General features: G+C 44.6%; 1 protein-coding gene and 1 long non-coding RNA gene across 4 annotated transcripts in view; both read left to right on the plus strand.

Moving 5' to 3' along the window:
* DSCAM (DS cell adhesion molecule) overlaps positions 1-14,877 on the plus strand; it is a 754,840-nt gene that overhangs the window by 304,517 nt on the left and 435,446 nt on the right. The gene's annotated exons all lie outside the window — the stretch shown is intronic.
* On the plus strand, positions 247-1,766 carry LOC122229598. 3 transcript variants are annotated; one of them, XR_006207073.1, is made up of 3 exons: positions 247-397; positions 802-943; positions 1,526-1,766. It is a non-coding gene; the product is annotated as an uncharacterized LOC122229598 (long non-coding RNA). The 3 variants fall into 3 exon arrangements; XR_006207075.1 differs by having other exon boundaries at positions 247-371; XR_006207074.1 differs by lacking the exon at positions 802-943.

Below are 14,877 nucleotides of genomic sequence, written 5' to 3' on the forward strand. Positions count from 1 at the left end.
AGTTTCATTGAATTTCTGTCTGGAAGGAAGGCAGGGAGGGGGCAGGACCAGCACTGTCCGTCACGTGGCTCGGGTTCTAATGGCCAGAGCCCTGCTTCCTCCCACGCGTGGGGCCCCCTCTGGTGGAGAAGGCTCGGGGATCAGGGTGGACACCTCTGCCTGCTTCCTTGCGCTCCCTGGAGTTCTGGTGGAATTCTGGTGGAATTCTCTGGTGGAATCCACATTGTCCTCCGTTTGCCCCACGCTTCCTGAGCAGCCCCCTCCGTGAGCCAGAAGCTTCCAGGCATGGAGCCCAAGAGTGGGAGACGCTGACATAGGCCTTGTCTGCAGGGCAGGCGGTGACACCTGCGAGGCTCCAGTGAGACAACGAGGTGTGCTGATGCCGGGAGAAGAAATGGTCAGGACCCGTGGGCATGTCCCCTGTAGGAAAAGGCAGGCACACTCACGTACAGGGGGAGATGTGGAGTGAGACAGATATGGGGACATGGGCAGGGTGTCATGCAGAGGGGACCTGAAGGAGAAAGAGAGTGTGGTGTGCTTGAGGTGGGGAAGGGTGTGGGGGAGGGGACAGATCAGGTTCAGAGAGGGAGGCTGTGGATGCCAGCAGGCACTTACCCTGCAGCGTCCCGTGGGCCACAGTAATGGTCCTGTTTGCGTTAAGGAGACACAGACACGTCACTGCTGGGGACACACAATCACGTTTGCAATATAAACTTCCACTCTGCCTGCGGTGTAGCAAGTGGTTGGGAGCAAGGGGCTGGCCAGCTCCCGAAGTGGGGTGATGCTTGAGTCATAATGCAGGTGAGAGCTGTGGGGAGCCTGACCCAGAGGACAGAGGACAGGACTCCGGCAGAGCTGAGAGATGACGTGGCAGAGAGTGGAATGGACTTGGTGGCACCACGGATGCTGACGGAGAGGGAGAAGGAAAAAGAGGGAGGGCGAGGTGACTTCTTTACTGGGAACTGGGTGGGAGCCCCCATGGAGGGAACCAGGCGAAGTGTGGGTTTCGGGTGGAGAAGGAGGAGTGTGGTGTTGGAGGTTGATTTTGAAGTATCTCCAGGATTTCTTGGTGGAGGGGAGACTGTCTTTGTATGTGAGACAACACATTTTCTCTAGGAAAATAGGTTATTTGCTGTTGTAAATCAGGCAGTTGAGTCCTTTTATAGGGTGGATGTGGGATAATTCAGAATTTTCCTAACATGGCGTAAAACGGGTCAAAGGGTTTTACTTTCAGTGCGAAAGCAGTTAGAGGGATCACCTGAAATCAGAGTTTCCCAATGGATAAACCGTAGACAACTGGTCACCTAAAAGGGTGGGAATCCTTTCTCGACCACAAGAAAGGGTTTTCTGCCACACTCTTATTTACCAACAAGGGTCAGATGGAGACCCTTGGTCAAGTCTGTGTGTGATTCTAAAGAGAAGAGGATGATCAAGTCCAGAATAAGGACGGCTATTCTAAAAAGATAAACAATATTGGGAGAACTGATGGTGTTTTCTTTCTTCGAACTGAATTTGTATTTCCCAGTTTCCAGGTGCTGGTTGGTGTCTTTTGCTTGGTCCAGCCCCTCTCGAGGTCCAATTATATATGGAGCTGGGGCAATTGTCAACAGTTTGGTGTGTGTTATTTCATCCTGTTGGTGAGGCATCCCTTGAAAATAAACAGCACCCTCAGAGTTAAGACAGTATATCTCCAATGTAGAAACTGTCTCTTCAAAGTATTGCTGGGGGCAGTAGCAAATAAAAAATGGCAATCCTGTTTCCATAAACTTTATTGCATCCTGTAACTATGCTTTCTAGGTAGATAAAGGTTCTTAGTTTAGTTTAGTTTTGTTTTTCCTGCATAAAAGAGAAGAAAGACAGGTACCAGAGGGAGAGATGGCCAAGGGGTATCCTAATCCTCTGATATTTTATAGTGAAAAAAAAAATATTCCCTCGAAGAAGCAAGGTAGGTTTTTAAGGTGGTTATGAACATTTCTTCCAAACTCAGAGACATGCGGGCAACATTCTTAAAGCCCTTTTATATCTAAATGGCTAAGGAGCTTAGAAATTTACCTCGAATCTTTCTCATCCAGTAAGATTAGGGTTGTGTAGGAGCTGATGTGAGAGAGATGATTGTAACATATCCACTGACAGACAGAAATGACCACCAGTCTCTGAGGGTCCGGATACAAACCTTTGATCGGCTGAATTCTTAGTATTAAGGAGATCCATGTGGCTTTGGAAGGCTTTGAAAGGATCCAGGACTTTTAAGATAAGGTTGCTCCTAATCAACACAAGCAAACATTAGAGCTTGGAGTAAAATCTCTGCAAACATAATTCCTATTCAAGAGGAAAAAAAAAACAACAAACTATTTTAGCAGCCACCAAGGAACCCCACCACGTTCTGTAATAGAAACACACAAAACTCGTGATGGATGTTTGTCAGTGCCTTTTAGCCCTGGAAGGTGTGGTAAAAGCTTTCTGGTGACTCGCTCAGGAACCTTCCCAAAGGTGAGTGTCATGGCATGCTTTGAAAAAGAGGGGCCCAAAATGGAAAGCCTTGACATTGCTAAGGGTAAACTATGTCTCGAAGCATACCTATGAGGATTCTCTGGCTACTCACCCCGACTGATTGTTGCTACACCAGCTGTCTTCCTGGATTCTGAAACCAGAGACATTGCTTTTACAAGGTGATTTCTCGAGACTAACTCAGCAAAAGCAAAGGACACAATAACTGTCCCGCAGCAGGGGAGGAGAGACATAAGGGCATTTCTCAAGCCTCTGGCTTTAAGGAACCGAGCCTGGAACTAGAAATATGAGGCACGAACACTCACAATTTATCAGTAACATAGGGCAACGGTGCCCACAGTATCTAAACATGAAGATCGTAGCTAAGCCGTCTTTCTTTTAGGTCAAGGAATAACACCATCCGGTAAATACTGGGAAGGGATATTTTAAGCCAGGGCTGTCCTAGAAAATCCAGAGCAAATGTTTATGCATATCCTATTTGTAAAAAAAAATGCTTATATTTTACGTTTTCTAAATACGTGTAACAATATATCAGAGGCCGGGAATTAATATAACAAAGCGATCCCATGATGTTCTTAGATGTACGGCTTTAGTCCTTAGCTTCATGTGGTGAGTCTTGCCTTGTGTCTCTTGTATCTTATTTGAGCCACATGCGGGAAAGAAGAGAATTCCACATGGAATGGCATTCTAGCATTCACCGTTCACTGTGGCCCAGGAGTCGTGGCTTTGGCCACGCGCGCATCAGGGAGAGCTTTGTGAACGAAAATCGATGGTAACTTACCAAATCGTCCTGAGGACTTTGAGGACTATTGTAGTCTCTGGCACTGAAGCAGCCCAGTGCTGAAGGATCACTTTTGGGCTTGCAATTTTAAAATGGGGCCATGATATTTTGGGACACAAAGAGGGAGCATGGCTGCAAACCTGTGTCACTAGACACTGTGGAAATCTCGGGGATGTCTGGACGAGAGGCTTGCTCTCACGTTCTCATAGCTCTGAGTAGCGCATTCTTCAGAGAGAAAGGAGAGCCCCACACGGGGGTCCTGTCTCAGGCTTTCACGCAGGATTCCTCCCTGGGAGGCAAGAGTGGCTTCAGGCTTCCTTTGAACCAGTAGCTATGACAGCCAGAACCGGCACTGCTGGATGAAAACACTGGGTTTGTGCCAGGGCGTTTCAGTTACCCACGGCTGCGGAAGAAACCACCTCAAAAGTCAGTGGCTTAAAACAAGGGCTATCTGTTCGGCTGGTGCCTTTGCAGGTTGGCGGTTTGGGCTGGGCTCACCCGGGCTGGGGCATGCATGAGTCTGGGTCCAGCCGCTTGTCAGCAAGGTGGCTCTGCTTTGGGGGATGGCCAAGCTGTGTTTTGGCGTGATGGAAGGAACTGCTCCATTCGCTTCTTGTCATCAGCAGCCTAGCCCGGGCTCGTCCGTGGGGCATCTCAGCAAGGTTCAGGGAGAGAGAAGGTGTTTAAGGTCTCTGAAAGTCCCGGTTGGGGGCTGGCACACCGTGACTTCTTCCTCATCATATAGGTCATCGTGAGACACAAAGCCCCTGCCTGTGGTTCTCTCCAGAGTGTCTCAGTCAGCATAGTTCCTGGCTTTCTAGCTGGTTCTCAGACTACTTTCATTATCTCCAGGACTCCAGATCCCATCCACCTGCCATGCCAACCCTCACCCCAACCCTCTCCTGGAAGATGGCCTTGTCTCTACATAGCTAGAAAGGGGAGAGCAATGGAACAATTCTGTTTAATTAATATTCTGATCACATGGACCAGGGTCCATAAGGCCAGGACCCCATGAGTAGCCCTCACATCCCTGGCCTGAAGAAGCCAGGAAAAGGGGTGGAGATCATTTGGGGCAGTAGAGCTTCCCTGGAAGGGTTGGCCTTGTGCTAAGTCACATGCAGCGTGAACAATATCCTGCCCTCTCCTCCACATTCAGGTCTCTCCTGAAAACACACGGTCCCTGCCGAGTGATCAGCCATAGGGACATCACAGCTCTGCATCTAGAACCAGTCCCATTTGAGCAGCTGATGGGGCTTCCCTGAGACCCCAAGATAAGAAATTGAGTGCAAGCAATTCATTTCAGAGGCAGTCCCAGAAAATATCCTAAGGAATTAGGGAAGGGAGACAGGAAAGGAAAGAAGGCAACGACGTGAGTGTTGTGCAATGAGTTACTGCCATTCGTAACGGGGGCTCAGTCCCACCTGGGGAACCCCGAGAGACCTGGTGGATTACCCTTAAGGAATGATCATACCTGACAGACAAGGAACCTGCCGCATCTGTGGCTGAGAGCTGTTCCTGGGGACTTTGACCCCCCAACGCTCGCTGTCCTGACTGCTGGCGAGAGAAGGCTCTCAGGTACAGGGGTGCAGCTGTTTGCAGTAGGACCCCTCTTGGCCAGAACTGGAACACAGGTGCCTCACAGCATGAAGTGAACTTTGTGAGGCCACACGGCCAGGAACTAAATCTGACTCTAAAGTCCGTGCTCTTTTTGGCTGGACGAGGCGCCATCCCAACCACGGAATACGTTGCCCCCAAAGGGAGAGGATGGGCCAGAGGAACAAAGTGTGCTGGGGAAAGATGCAGTGAGCTCGGCGGGGCTGAGGGCCCAGAGGATGGATGGACATTGTGGAAACGGAGAGCAAGTAAGCAAAACAGGAAAGAACAGGAGAGAAGAAGAAATGATGATCACACCTGTAGTTGCTGGGATCCTAGATGTTGTTGGGTGTGCAGAAGGCTGGGTGATAAAAATCAAAGGCCACCAAAAACTGTTTGAATATCTTAGCAAACCACTGATGCATTCAGGGAAGAGTTCATCAGCAATGTATAAATGTTCTTCTTACCCAAATAGTGTTTGTTTCATGGCGGTCTGGGTCCTGTGACACAAAGCCCCACATTCTGTAATGATCTATTCTGATCTGTTCTAAATGCACCCCTGCCCTCTGCTAGACAGAAAACAGGGAGACCGACTCTTTCAAACCCTGGGGGCATGGCGTCGCTCTTTAGTGTTATGTTCCCAGGTGTATTTATTGGATGCCCTATTATATGCGTATATTTGCATGAAATAAATACACCATGAATAAAGATCCACTTTGGGAACACCATCTGCCAACACAAGTGGTGAAGTGCACATTCTTATTTGTGAAGTTTTCATGAACTTTTCTGGGATCTCGGGAGCATTATTCCTTGTATCAACGTCATGTGCATTAACATAATGTGCTTAAATTCCATAGGTATCTATGAAGTTTTTTTTTTTTTCCCTGAGCCAAATAAGTCACCTTTCACCAGAAAAACTGAATAAAAAATGAATGAGTAAGTTTGCTGGCCCAAATTCTGTGTTTAGCTGACATATTGTATACCAAGAGATTGCACTGATTATTAATAAATGGCAACACCACCCCCCGCAAAATGCTAGAAAAGCTTAACTCTATAAAATGCTTATATTTTATTGTTTATATTTATGTGTATCTTAACATAGAGTTAAGATTTTATATATTAAGAGAAGTTAATTAAGATTTATATGTATATATAATACATATGCAGTACAATTTTTACAATTATCTAAACTTTAACAAAATCTAACATTGTAAATTCCTTAATCACAGCAGAAAAGGGGGGGGGAAGACTTCATTCTACAAATACTCATTGTGTTACTTCTTTGCATTAGTATTTTTACGCTAGTAATATTCTGGAGAAGTTCAGAAATAAAGACATAGACAAGGAAGAAAGAGAATTCCCATGTGTGGTGTTCTCCCATAACCACACTAACAATAAAAGTTTTTTAATATCTCTTTGTTGCTTTTCCCGATTTTAGATTTTTTTTTGATTACTTGTGTTGAAAAATACCAAATTTTTAAAAAGTTTAATTTGGGAGAATTTGTTCATGAAAATTCTAACTTTTAAGTTGTTTATGATCAGTTTTCTTAAGGACCCAAACTGCCACTAGTAATTTTTTTTTAAGGTAGATGTGACATGTTTTGTTATAAACCAAATTCTGTTCATCAGATTAAGCTCTCACATTTATTCAAATTCTTGAGACACTCTTTGCATTACTGACTCTGTTCCCTGTGCTCTGCTTTTTATCTTCATGACTTATTTAAAAATTTTTTTTAATGTTTATTTATTTTTGGGACAGAGAGAGACAGAGCATGAACGGGGGAGGGGCAGAGAGAGAGGAAGACACAGAATCAGAAGCAGGCTCCAGGCTCTGAGCCATCAGCCCAGAGCCTGACGCGGGGCTCAAACTCACGGACCGCGAGATCGTGACCTGAGCTGAAGTCGGACGCTTAACCGACTGAGCCACCCAGGCGCCCCTATCTTCATGACTTATTTTAAAACTGGAAGTTTATGCCTCTTAATCTCCGCCACCTAATTGGCCCATCTTCCCATACCCCTACCCTTTGGCAGCCACATTTGTTCTCTGTACTTATGAATCTGTTTCTGTCTTTCGTTTGTTGGTTGCTTGCTTTGGTTTTTAGGGTCTACATATAAGTGAAATGATATGGTATTTGTCTTTATTTTATAGTACCCTTTAGGTCCGTCCGTGTTGTCATAAATGGCAAGATTTCATTCTTTTTTATAACTGAGGATATTCTCTTGCACATGTGTATCCCACAACTTCTCTATCCGTTCATCTACAGATGGGCATTTGGGTTGCTTCCATATCTGGGCTACTGTAAATCAAGCTGTAATAAACATAGGGGTGCACATATCTTTTCAAATTAATACACAGCCCCCCTGAAGATGTAGACATGAAATGAAAGTTGTTTTGCCCCCGACCAGCTATAGACATCAGTTGATCAATTTTGTTTCCTTTCCAAGGGAAAATATTTGTCATGCACCAGCAAGGGCCCGTGAACTCCAGTTTGAAAAGACTCACCAAGTACAACTCTCCAGTTTGAAAACTGGGGAGTTGAAGCCCAAAGAGATAATGTGACTTCGATTTAGTTATCAGTGTTTATTGTTTCAAAGGGGAAAAATTAAATTAATGAAGGCATTGGAAACTACATTGCATTCTTATTAAATACACTTTGTAGGATTTGTGGTTGATGATCGTGAACATCAAATCTGACTTCCCTGTTGAGCAAAATGAACGATAATCAAGTGGAACAAATTGCATTGCTGTTATCCCTTCTTGTTGATTTGAGCTAGCACATGATAACTGAACTGACATGGGCTTTGTTTGCTTAGCTCTTCTCCTAAGGAGACCTGCATGCATTTTGCACTTTGAATTTATACCAGTTTTCTATCTACTAACTGCCTAGTCCCGACCTCGATTTAATCAAGAGTTCTGTCTCCCTCTTCAGTTTAATTATAGCACATACCCATGGAAAGCACATATTTTATGCCTAGTTTTGTTCTAGAATGCTTGTCAACCCGAGCACTGTTGACATTCGGGGCCAGATAATTCTTTGCTAACGGGCCAGGGGGGCTGTCCTGTGCATTTTATAAGATACTTAGCAGCATCCCTGGCTTCTACCCACTAGATGTCAGTATCACCCGTTCTCCCCCTCCCAGTTGTGACCAAAAATGTCTCCAAATATATTAACCCAATGTCCTCTGGAGTACAAAATTGCCCCCCATCGAGAACCCGTATTCTAGGTACAGCAAAGGTTGTAAGAGTATTGTAAGACTACAGAGAGAGAGGGTGTTTCTAGAGCCTCTTGTGGTCTTGTTTTGTTAGAATCTGCTAGAAGCTAAGCAAACAAGGGCCATTTCAGCTCAGTTATCGTGCGCTAATTCAACGTAATCATTGGTGATGATTTACATACACGCCATCGTCATCCAGTCTCAGTTTGTTGGTGTTTTTGTTTGTGTGTTTTGCCCCCTCAAGAACTCACAAAACTGTAAATACATTTAGGACATTTAAATTGTTGACGGCAATCTTTGATTTTGACACACTTTCACGGGAAAAGTATTTGCTGGAATATAGTAGCATTGCGTTTAACCTCACCCTCCATTTGACTTGCTATGATTATAGAGCATCACTTTCTCTAAAAGGAGGAGGATATTTACAGTAAGGCAGAGCTACCGACACGCAAGCCTGACACACGTATCGATGTGTGGGCATTTCAGGTCACCCCTGAAATTTAACTTGAAGTTTATAGGTCCATGGCTCACAGAATTTCTTCTGGTGGAAATTTATCCCTGCGTTGAGAAGAACTAATCTACTGCATGCATAATGTAGGGCCAAGGCTAATGTCATTCGGGCAATGTATTGGCTCAGGGTAGTTATATGTCTTGAAATAGATGAGAGGTCTGAAATAATATACGTATTCACGGGTATTAGGAGTCAAGAGCTATAAATGTTGGGATCCAGACAACGCAAGAAGGGTAAGGCACATGCTTTGTGATCTAAATTACCCAGGTGATGGAAGTTTCAAAGGTGCCTGTTTGTTATTGTTGCTTAGGTTTGTTGTTCAAGCAAACAAGTATCATATTAGGGTTCTCCAGAAAAATAGAACCAATAGGGTGTGTGTGTGTGTGTGTGTGTGTGTGTTTGTGTGTGTGTACACATACCTGCCCCACCAAATTCTGGGCATACCCTCCCTCTGCATTAAATGCTAGTATCTCTGTGAACCAGAGTTTATCAACCCAGAGGCTGGGACTATAGCTGAGGTTCAGGGCCACCTGCAGGGCCAAACAGGTGCTTCAAGGTGAGACCAAGGGGCTGGATTCAGGAAAGCACGAGCCAGCTGCTGCTACGGGTACCCAGTGGCAAGGGAATGGAGAGCCTGATTGCACAGACAGCACGTGTCCAGCGTCCCTCCTGTGTCTCAAGAGCTAAGGCTCAGGCCAGCACAGGGCTGCAGGTCCCCGAACCACCACAAAACGACAGGTTTTGTAAACCCGAAGGCAGGAGGAGGGCAGGGGGGAGTTACCTTGTATTTATTTGCTGTTCTTATAGCCACGGCCTTACTTTCAGCTGCTTAAATCATGACGTTTATGGTTAGGTCCAGACAGAATGGGCTAATGCCTATCCACACTGAAGACAAAGGGACGCCTGGGTAGCTTAGTTGGTTGAGGGCCCAGTTCTTGATTTTGGCTCAGGTCATGATCTCATGGTTGTGGGATCGAGCCCCAAGTCGGGGCTCTGCACTGGGCATTGAGCCTGCTTAAGATTCTTTCTCTGTCTCTCTCTCTTTGCCTCTGTCTCCCCTCCTCCTCTCTCTCCCTCTCTCTCTGTCTCTCTCTCAAAAAATGACTGAAAACAGAACATTAAATAGCATCGTGGAAATGCTCAAATTGGATGGTTTAGTTATCACCTGGGTTGATGTTATGGAGCAGGCCAGCGAAGGTTGGTCTTAGGTTCTAGGGGGAAAAAAGCGCTAACAGAAAAGAGAGAGGGGAAGGGGGGGGGGGAGAAAGAGAGAGCGCTAGAGAGTAAGAGAGACAGGAAAGAGTAGAGAAGAGAGAGGGAGAGAGAGAGAGAGATGAGATGAAAGAGGGAGAGAGAGAGAGAGAGAGAGATTTGGGCCCTAAAGGCAGTAACGTGTGTGTATCTTAGCAGAAAGAGCCATTTGGATTTCTCCAACACCGTAGGGCGCTGCAGAGACCCTCCCCTCCTCCTGCTTCCTCCCTGGGCTGGCGTTTCTTTCCTTTCTGACCCCTGCCTGGTCACAGAGAGAGATGGATTTTGACAGAATCAGGAAGAGTTGTTCTATTTCCATGGCAACGTCAATTCACATTCTGCAGGTATATCGCGGCCACTTAGGCCACGGACTAAATGAAGGCTCCTGAAGGTTCTGGCCAAAAATAACTTGGCAGGCCACCGTTCCTCCCAGCCCCACGGAGATGGGCATTAACTGACGGGATGCCAGCTGTCAGCTCCGCTCCTGTCTCCCTGCTAAAGAGGAAGGAGCAGGACTTGCCAGTGCTTGGGGGAGGGGTGCCAGCCAGGGGCTGCTCCATTGTTTCCACGGGCTCAGAAATAGCTGAATGGAACATGAAATACATTCTAACTTGTTCACCCCAGGGGCGCCAGATAATTTGTATTTCAGCACAAGTATTATAATTACATAGCTTAGAGTTTGAATTAATTAGCATTTGGGGAAGTCGTGATAAAACCGAGCAGTTATTAAAAAATTAATTTTAATAGAAATCAGTTTGGAGAGGGTTGCTTGTCTTTTGAAAGAGGATTGATTGATTGATTGATTGATTGGTTTATGATAGCGAAGGGAGGGAGAAGGATAACATGATTCAATAGTCCCATAACCAACCTAGAATAATAACTGCCCTTATCATTGGGTGTTACCCATGGGTAACTAACTCTCCAGGGATAGTGGATAGATACTGAAAACCCAAACCAGTGGCACAAATGCCCAGCACATTTAAAAATAACTCAAGAGTTACGGTAATGTTTGAGGGTTACCTGTGGGGGGAAAAATGCTTAGTATTATCCTTTAAAAAAATACATCATCTCCCAAAGAGATGGGTTATGTCTACGTTACTGATAATAAACGCAGTGGAGAATCGCTTCCTATATTTGTTCTGGACACACAAGATGCTCGGCAGGCATTAGCATGGGTCAGAGAGTAACTCCCGCAGTCAGCAAATACTGTCTGTGCACGTTCTAGGTATAAGGCTGTCCTGGGGCTCTGGGGGAGAATACAGAAGACACATCCTTGCCCTCAGAAGCTTTTACCCTGTGTGGTTCCTTGGCACGGGGAGTCAGAAAAGACTGGTTTATATGAAGGGAAAACATTTCGACCTTAGGTTGGAATTTAATGACACCACCTCTTAAAACCAAAGACACTCCTAATAAAATCTTAGTTTTCTGAAGTTGTTCATCTTTCCGTGGTTCTATCAAAGCCTATCCTTACTCTTAGGAGATAACGTTGAATGATCTGAGGTAAAACGGGCATCAGGTGCGCAACACACTTTTTAAATTGTTCGGCAGCAGCAATGGCTGTGTCACTCTTGGGGGAAGTGACAGTGGTGATGCAGGTGGCACTTTGTCAGCGAGTGGCCAGGCTAAGTGAAAGGTATACTGCGGATCACCCTATTTTCGTAACTGTCCCTTACTTTGTATGTTTTCAAAATTATAAGTTAAAGAGTAGTGGGAGTACATAGCTTTTGATGAAGTGACCATTTTCAGATTTTCAGAAACAAAGGTAAGAAACCATTGCTTTGGAAATGATTTCCACTTCAGAAAAGGGATGCATGCGTTCAGAAAAAGCTCTTTCCTATTTCACGGTAACAGTAGAGAGGTTTCTGCTGTGTGACGAAAGCCATAGAAGGGATGAACTTGTAAGGACTGAAGGTCTAGCTTTTTCTAAAGGCTGGGAACTCACTCTTTAAGCAAAAATAGAAATAACTTCTGCACACTGCCTCTTCTTGGAAACAGTATTTCACCGTCTCTTCCCAGACTGTACCCTTGCCACTGTTTCAGGATTAAATGATCAGGTGTCATACTCAGCGTTTTCATATCTAAGATGGGTTGTTCCCTTCAGAAGGTCCTTTGGAGAAGAATGTCTGGGATTTCATAAGCTCTGTTATGTATCTGGGGTTTCAGAAGCTCTGTGTTAAGAATGGTCTAATAACCATCATTATTTAACACACATTACGTATTTATGTTATATTTACTAGTACGAGAGGGAAGACAAGGAATAAAAGTAAATTCTTCTGCAGGGTCTGTTTGTACATGCTATTACCATGCTCCATAAAGAAAAAAGAACTTTAATTTAATTTCAATCCATTTTGGCATTTTTTATCTTATCACTGGATATTGGCGTAGAGCATGAGAATATATATATATATATATATATATATATACACACACACACCACACACACACATATATACATACTGGTGCAACCTACATTGTCTGACTATTGTTTGTTGAAAATTCGTATTGGTTTTATGTAACACCTAGAGGAGAAAACAGAGATCCAGAAGTTCCATGGTTTACTTTGAGTAAGGAGACAATAATCTCTTATATTCTGATGTGTTGAGTTAGAGCCTGGGGCATTTTCTTAATAATCCAGAGTTTTAACCATGAGCCACGTTTTAAGAGGAATGAGTACGTATCACGAAAATTAATAGGAGAACCTCGTTCCTGTCCCCCGGGCTGATGACGCATCGCATGGCTCCCTGGCTCAGTGACGACATACGGTGAGAGAAAAGGTGATTCAGGAATTGTAAACAGAGTACAAGGGACTGAGGCAGCAGCTTTATCCTAATTCTTTGGGAACAAGGAGGATGGTTGTTGGATTTTCTTCGTACTTGCCCTGTTTCTCTTAAATTATTTCAGGAGGATGCTTTCATGTTTTGAAAGGCAAATTTTTGAAGAGAATTGTGTGCCTCCTAGTTCACACCCAGCCGATGCCTGCCTCCGCTTGCACAAATGGCCTCGGATCTTCCGTGTGGATTCTGTATACCGTCTATCACTGCGTTGTTCAGCGAGCAGTTCTGAGACCAGAGTGTTGAAAGTTTATGAAGTGCTTTTCTGTTACCTCTTCCGGTGTAGAGTTTGGTTTCTGGAAAATAGTTTATTTTCAACTGCACTTATGTTTTCTTCATTGTTGCATACATTTTCCCGTTTTTAAGTTCTCCTTCTAAATATGTTATTTTTCTTGTATTCTCTCCATGTATTCAACACCCATATGCGTGTTTTTGCTCTTAGGTTTTTGTTTGTTCCCAAGATGGAGTTTATTCTCTTAACCATCGTGGTTCCTGCACTGGGATGTAAATAGTGTGCACATATGTTTGGAGGTGGTAATTTCCATCCTGTCTTGGCAAGATGCCCCGAAGCACCCACCTCTTTCTGTCCAGGGGCAAGTTACATCTCTTTATTTTTTATTATTTTAGATGTTTATTTAGTTTTGAGAGAGAGGGGGAGAGAGAGCGAGCACAAATAGGGGAAGGGCAGAGAGAGAGAGGGAGACCCAGAAACCAAAGTAGGCTCCAGGCTCTGAGATGTCAGCACAGAGCTCAACATGGGGCTCAAACTCATGAACCGTGAGATCATGACCTGAGCTGAAGTCAGACACTTAACTGACTGAGCCGCCCAGGTGCCCTACAAATGACATCTCTTCAGAGACACTGTGTGACCTCACCATCTACCACTATGATCTGTGTTCTCTGTGGTTAAGAATTACCTGTCTACACAGCGTGAGATTTAGTGGTATTCATGGCAAAGAAGAAAAGACAGGAAGAGAAGGTACGTTGAGTGCATTAGAGTATGTAATAGAAGACAGAAGCATGCCAGAAGACAGACAAACGCTAGTGAGAGGAAAAAAAAAAGGCGTAGTAAGAAACAGGTAGAGGAGGGGAACATGAGAGCCCCATTGATGCCCCATTGGGCCTTGTTGTCAGAGAGAAATTTTGGAGGAAATAGTCAACACTGGACAGATCTGCTGTCCCCTCCCTGAAGTTCTGAGAGCGGCCACCAGGGACGCAGTTCATTGTGCTAATGCACAGGCGCTGTCCAGGCGTGACCCAGAAAGGCTAAAGACTACTACTCCCAAAGCTTATAACTAGAAAATGATATAAATTCACTACAAAAAAGGTAAAATGTGCAGTAATATTTAAAGATTATTTAAAACCACAAACTGATGACTCTTTCCGTTAAAATAACCAAGTAGTCAGAAGCTGATGCTTCCCAAACGCTGTCCAGTTAGAGGACAGATCTATAACATTTCTCCTGGTGATCGGTGACATGGAATAATGCGGTGTGAAGAAAGCCTGGCACGCTCTCCTCTTTCCTTTCTTTTTCAAGCTTTGACGACTATTGAATTTTGCTCTCTCTGCCCATTTAGACTCCAGAACATCACGAGATGCCCACATTTCCAACAGCTCTAAGTAATAGATGTAAGATTGGGAAGGACAGTGAGGATGCCTGTCTACTTGCCATTGTATCCCCAACGAACAGCAGAGGGACTACACTGAGTAGGTGTTAAATTCACACTTGTGAACGAATAGATGAGAAAGAAAATCGACCCAATCATTTTTGTGAGTGACAAAGAACAGGGCTCGGTTAGGGTAGGATGGACAAAATGCCTTTCTTCTCCTTTGCAATCACTGAATGGAGTTCGGTTGGAAGGAGATCTTTGTGTGATTGATTCAAACACATTCGCCGTCCTATTGCAAAACCGTGCAGCCTGTCTCCCTCTCTGTTCTCATTCTAGAGGACTTCTTTCTGTGTGCAAGCCCTTTTTTGATAAAAACAATACCTCAGCCTGATACCTGCTAGGTGGCAAAGTGGCAGTTGATATGTAGTCAGAGGGGCAAGGGGCTAGTTTTGGTGGAAGTAAAAGACCCTAACTTTATTCGATGAGAATTATAAATTCATAAACTTGTGGGGTGTTTGAGCTGAAAGGGACATTAGTGATCTGATTTTGGTTCAATCCTTTCCATTTTCTTGTAGTTGA

This window comes from Panthera leo, chromosome C2 (genome assembly GCF_018350215.1).
Source record: "Panthera leo isolate Ple1 chromosome C2, P.leo_Ple1_pat1.1, whole genome shotgun sequence".
In the NCBI taxonomy this organism is placed as follows: domain Eukaryota; kingdom Metazoa; phylum Chordata; class Mammalia; order Carnivora; family Felidae; genus Panthera; species Panthera leo.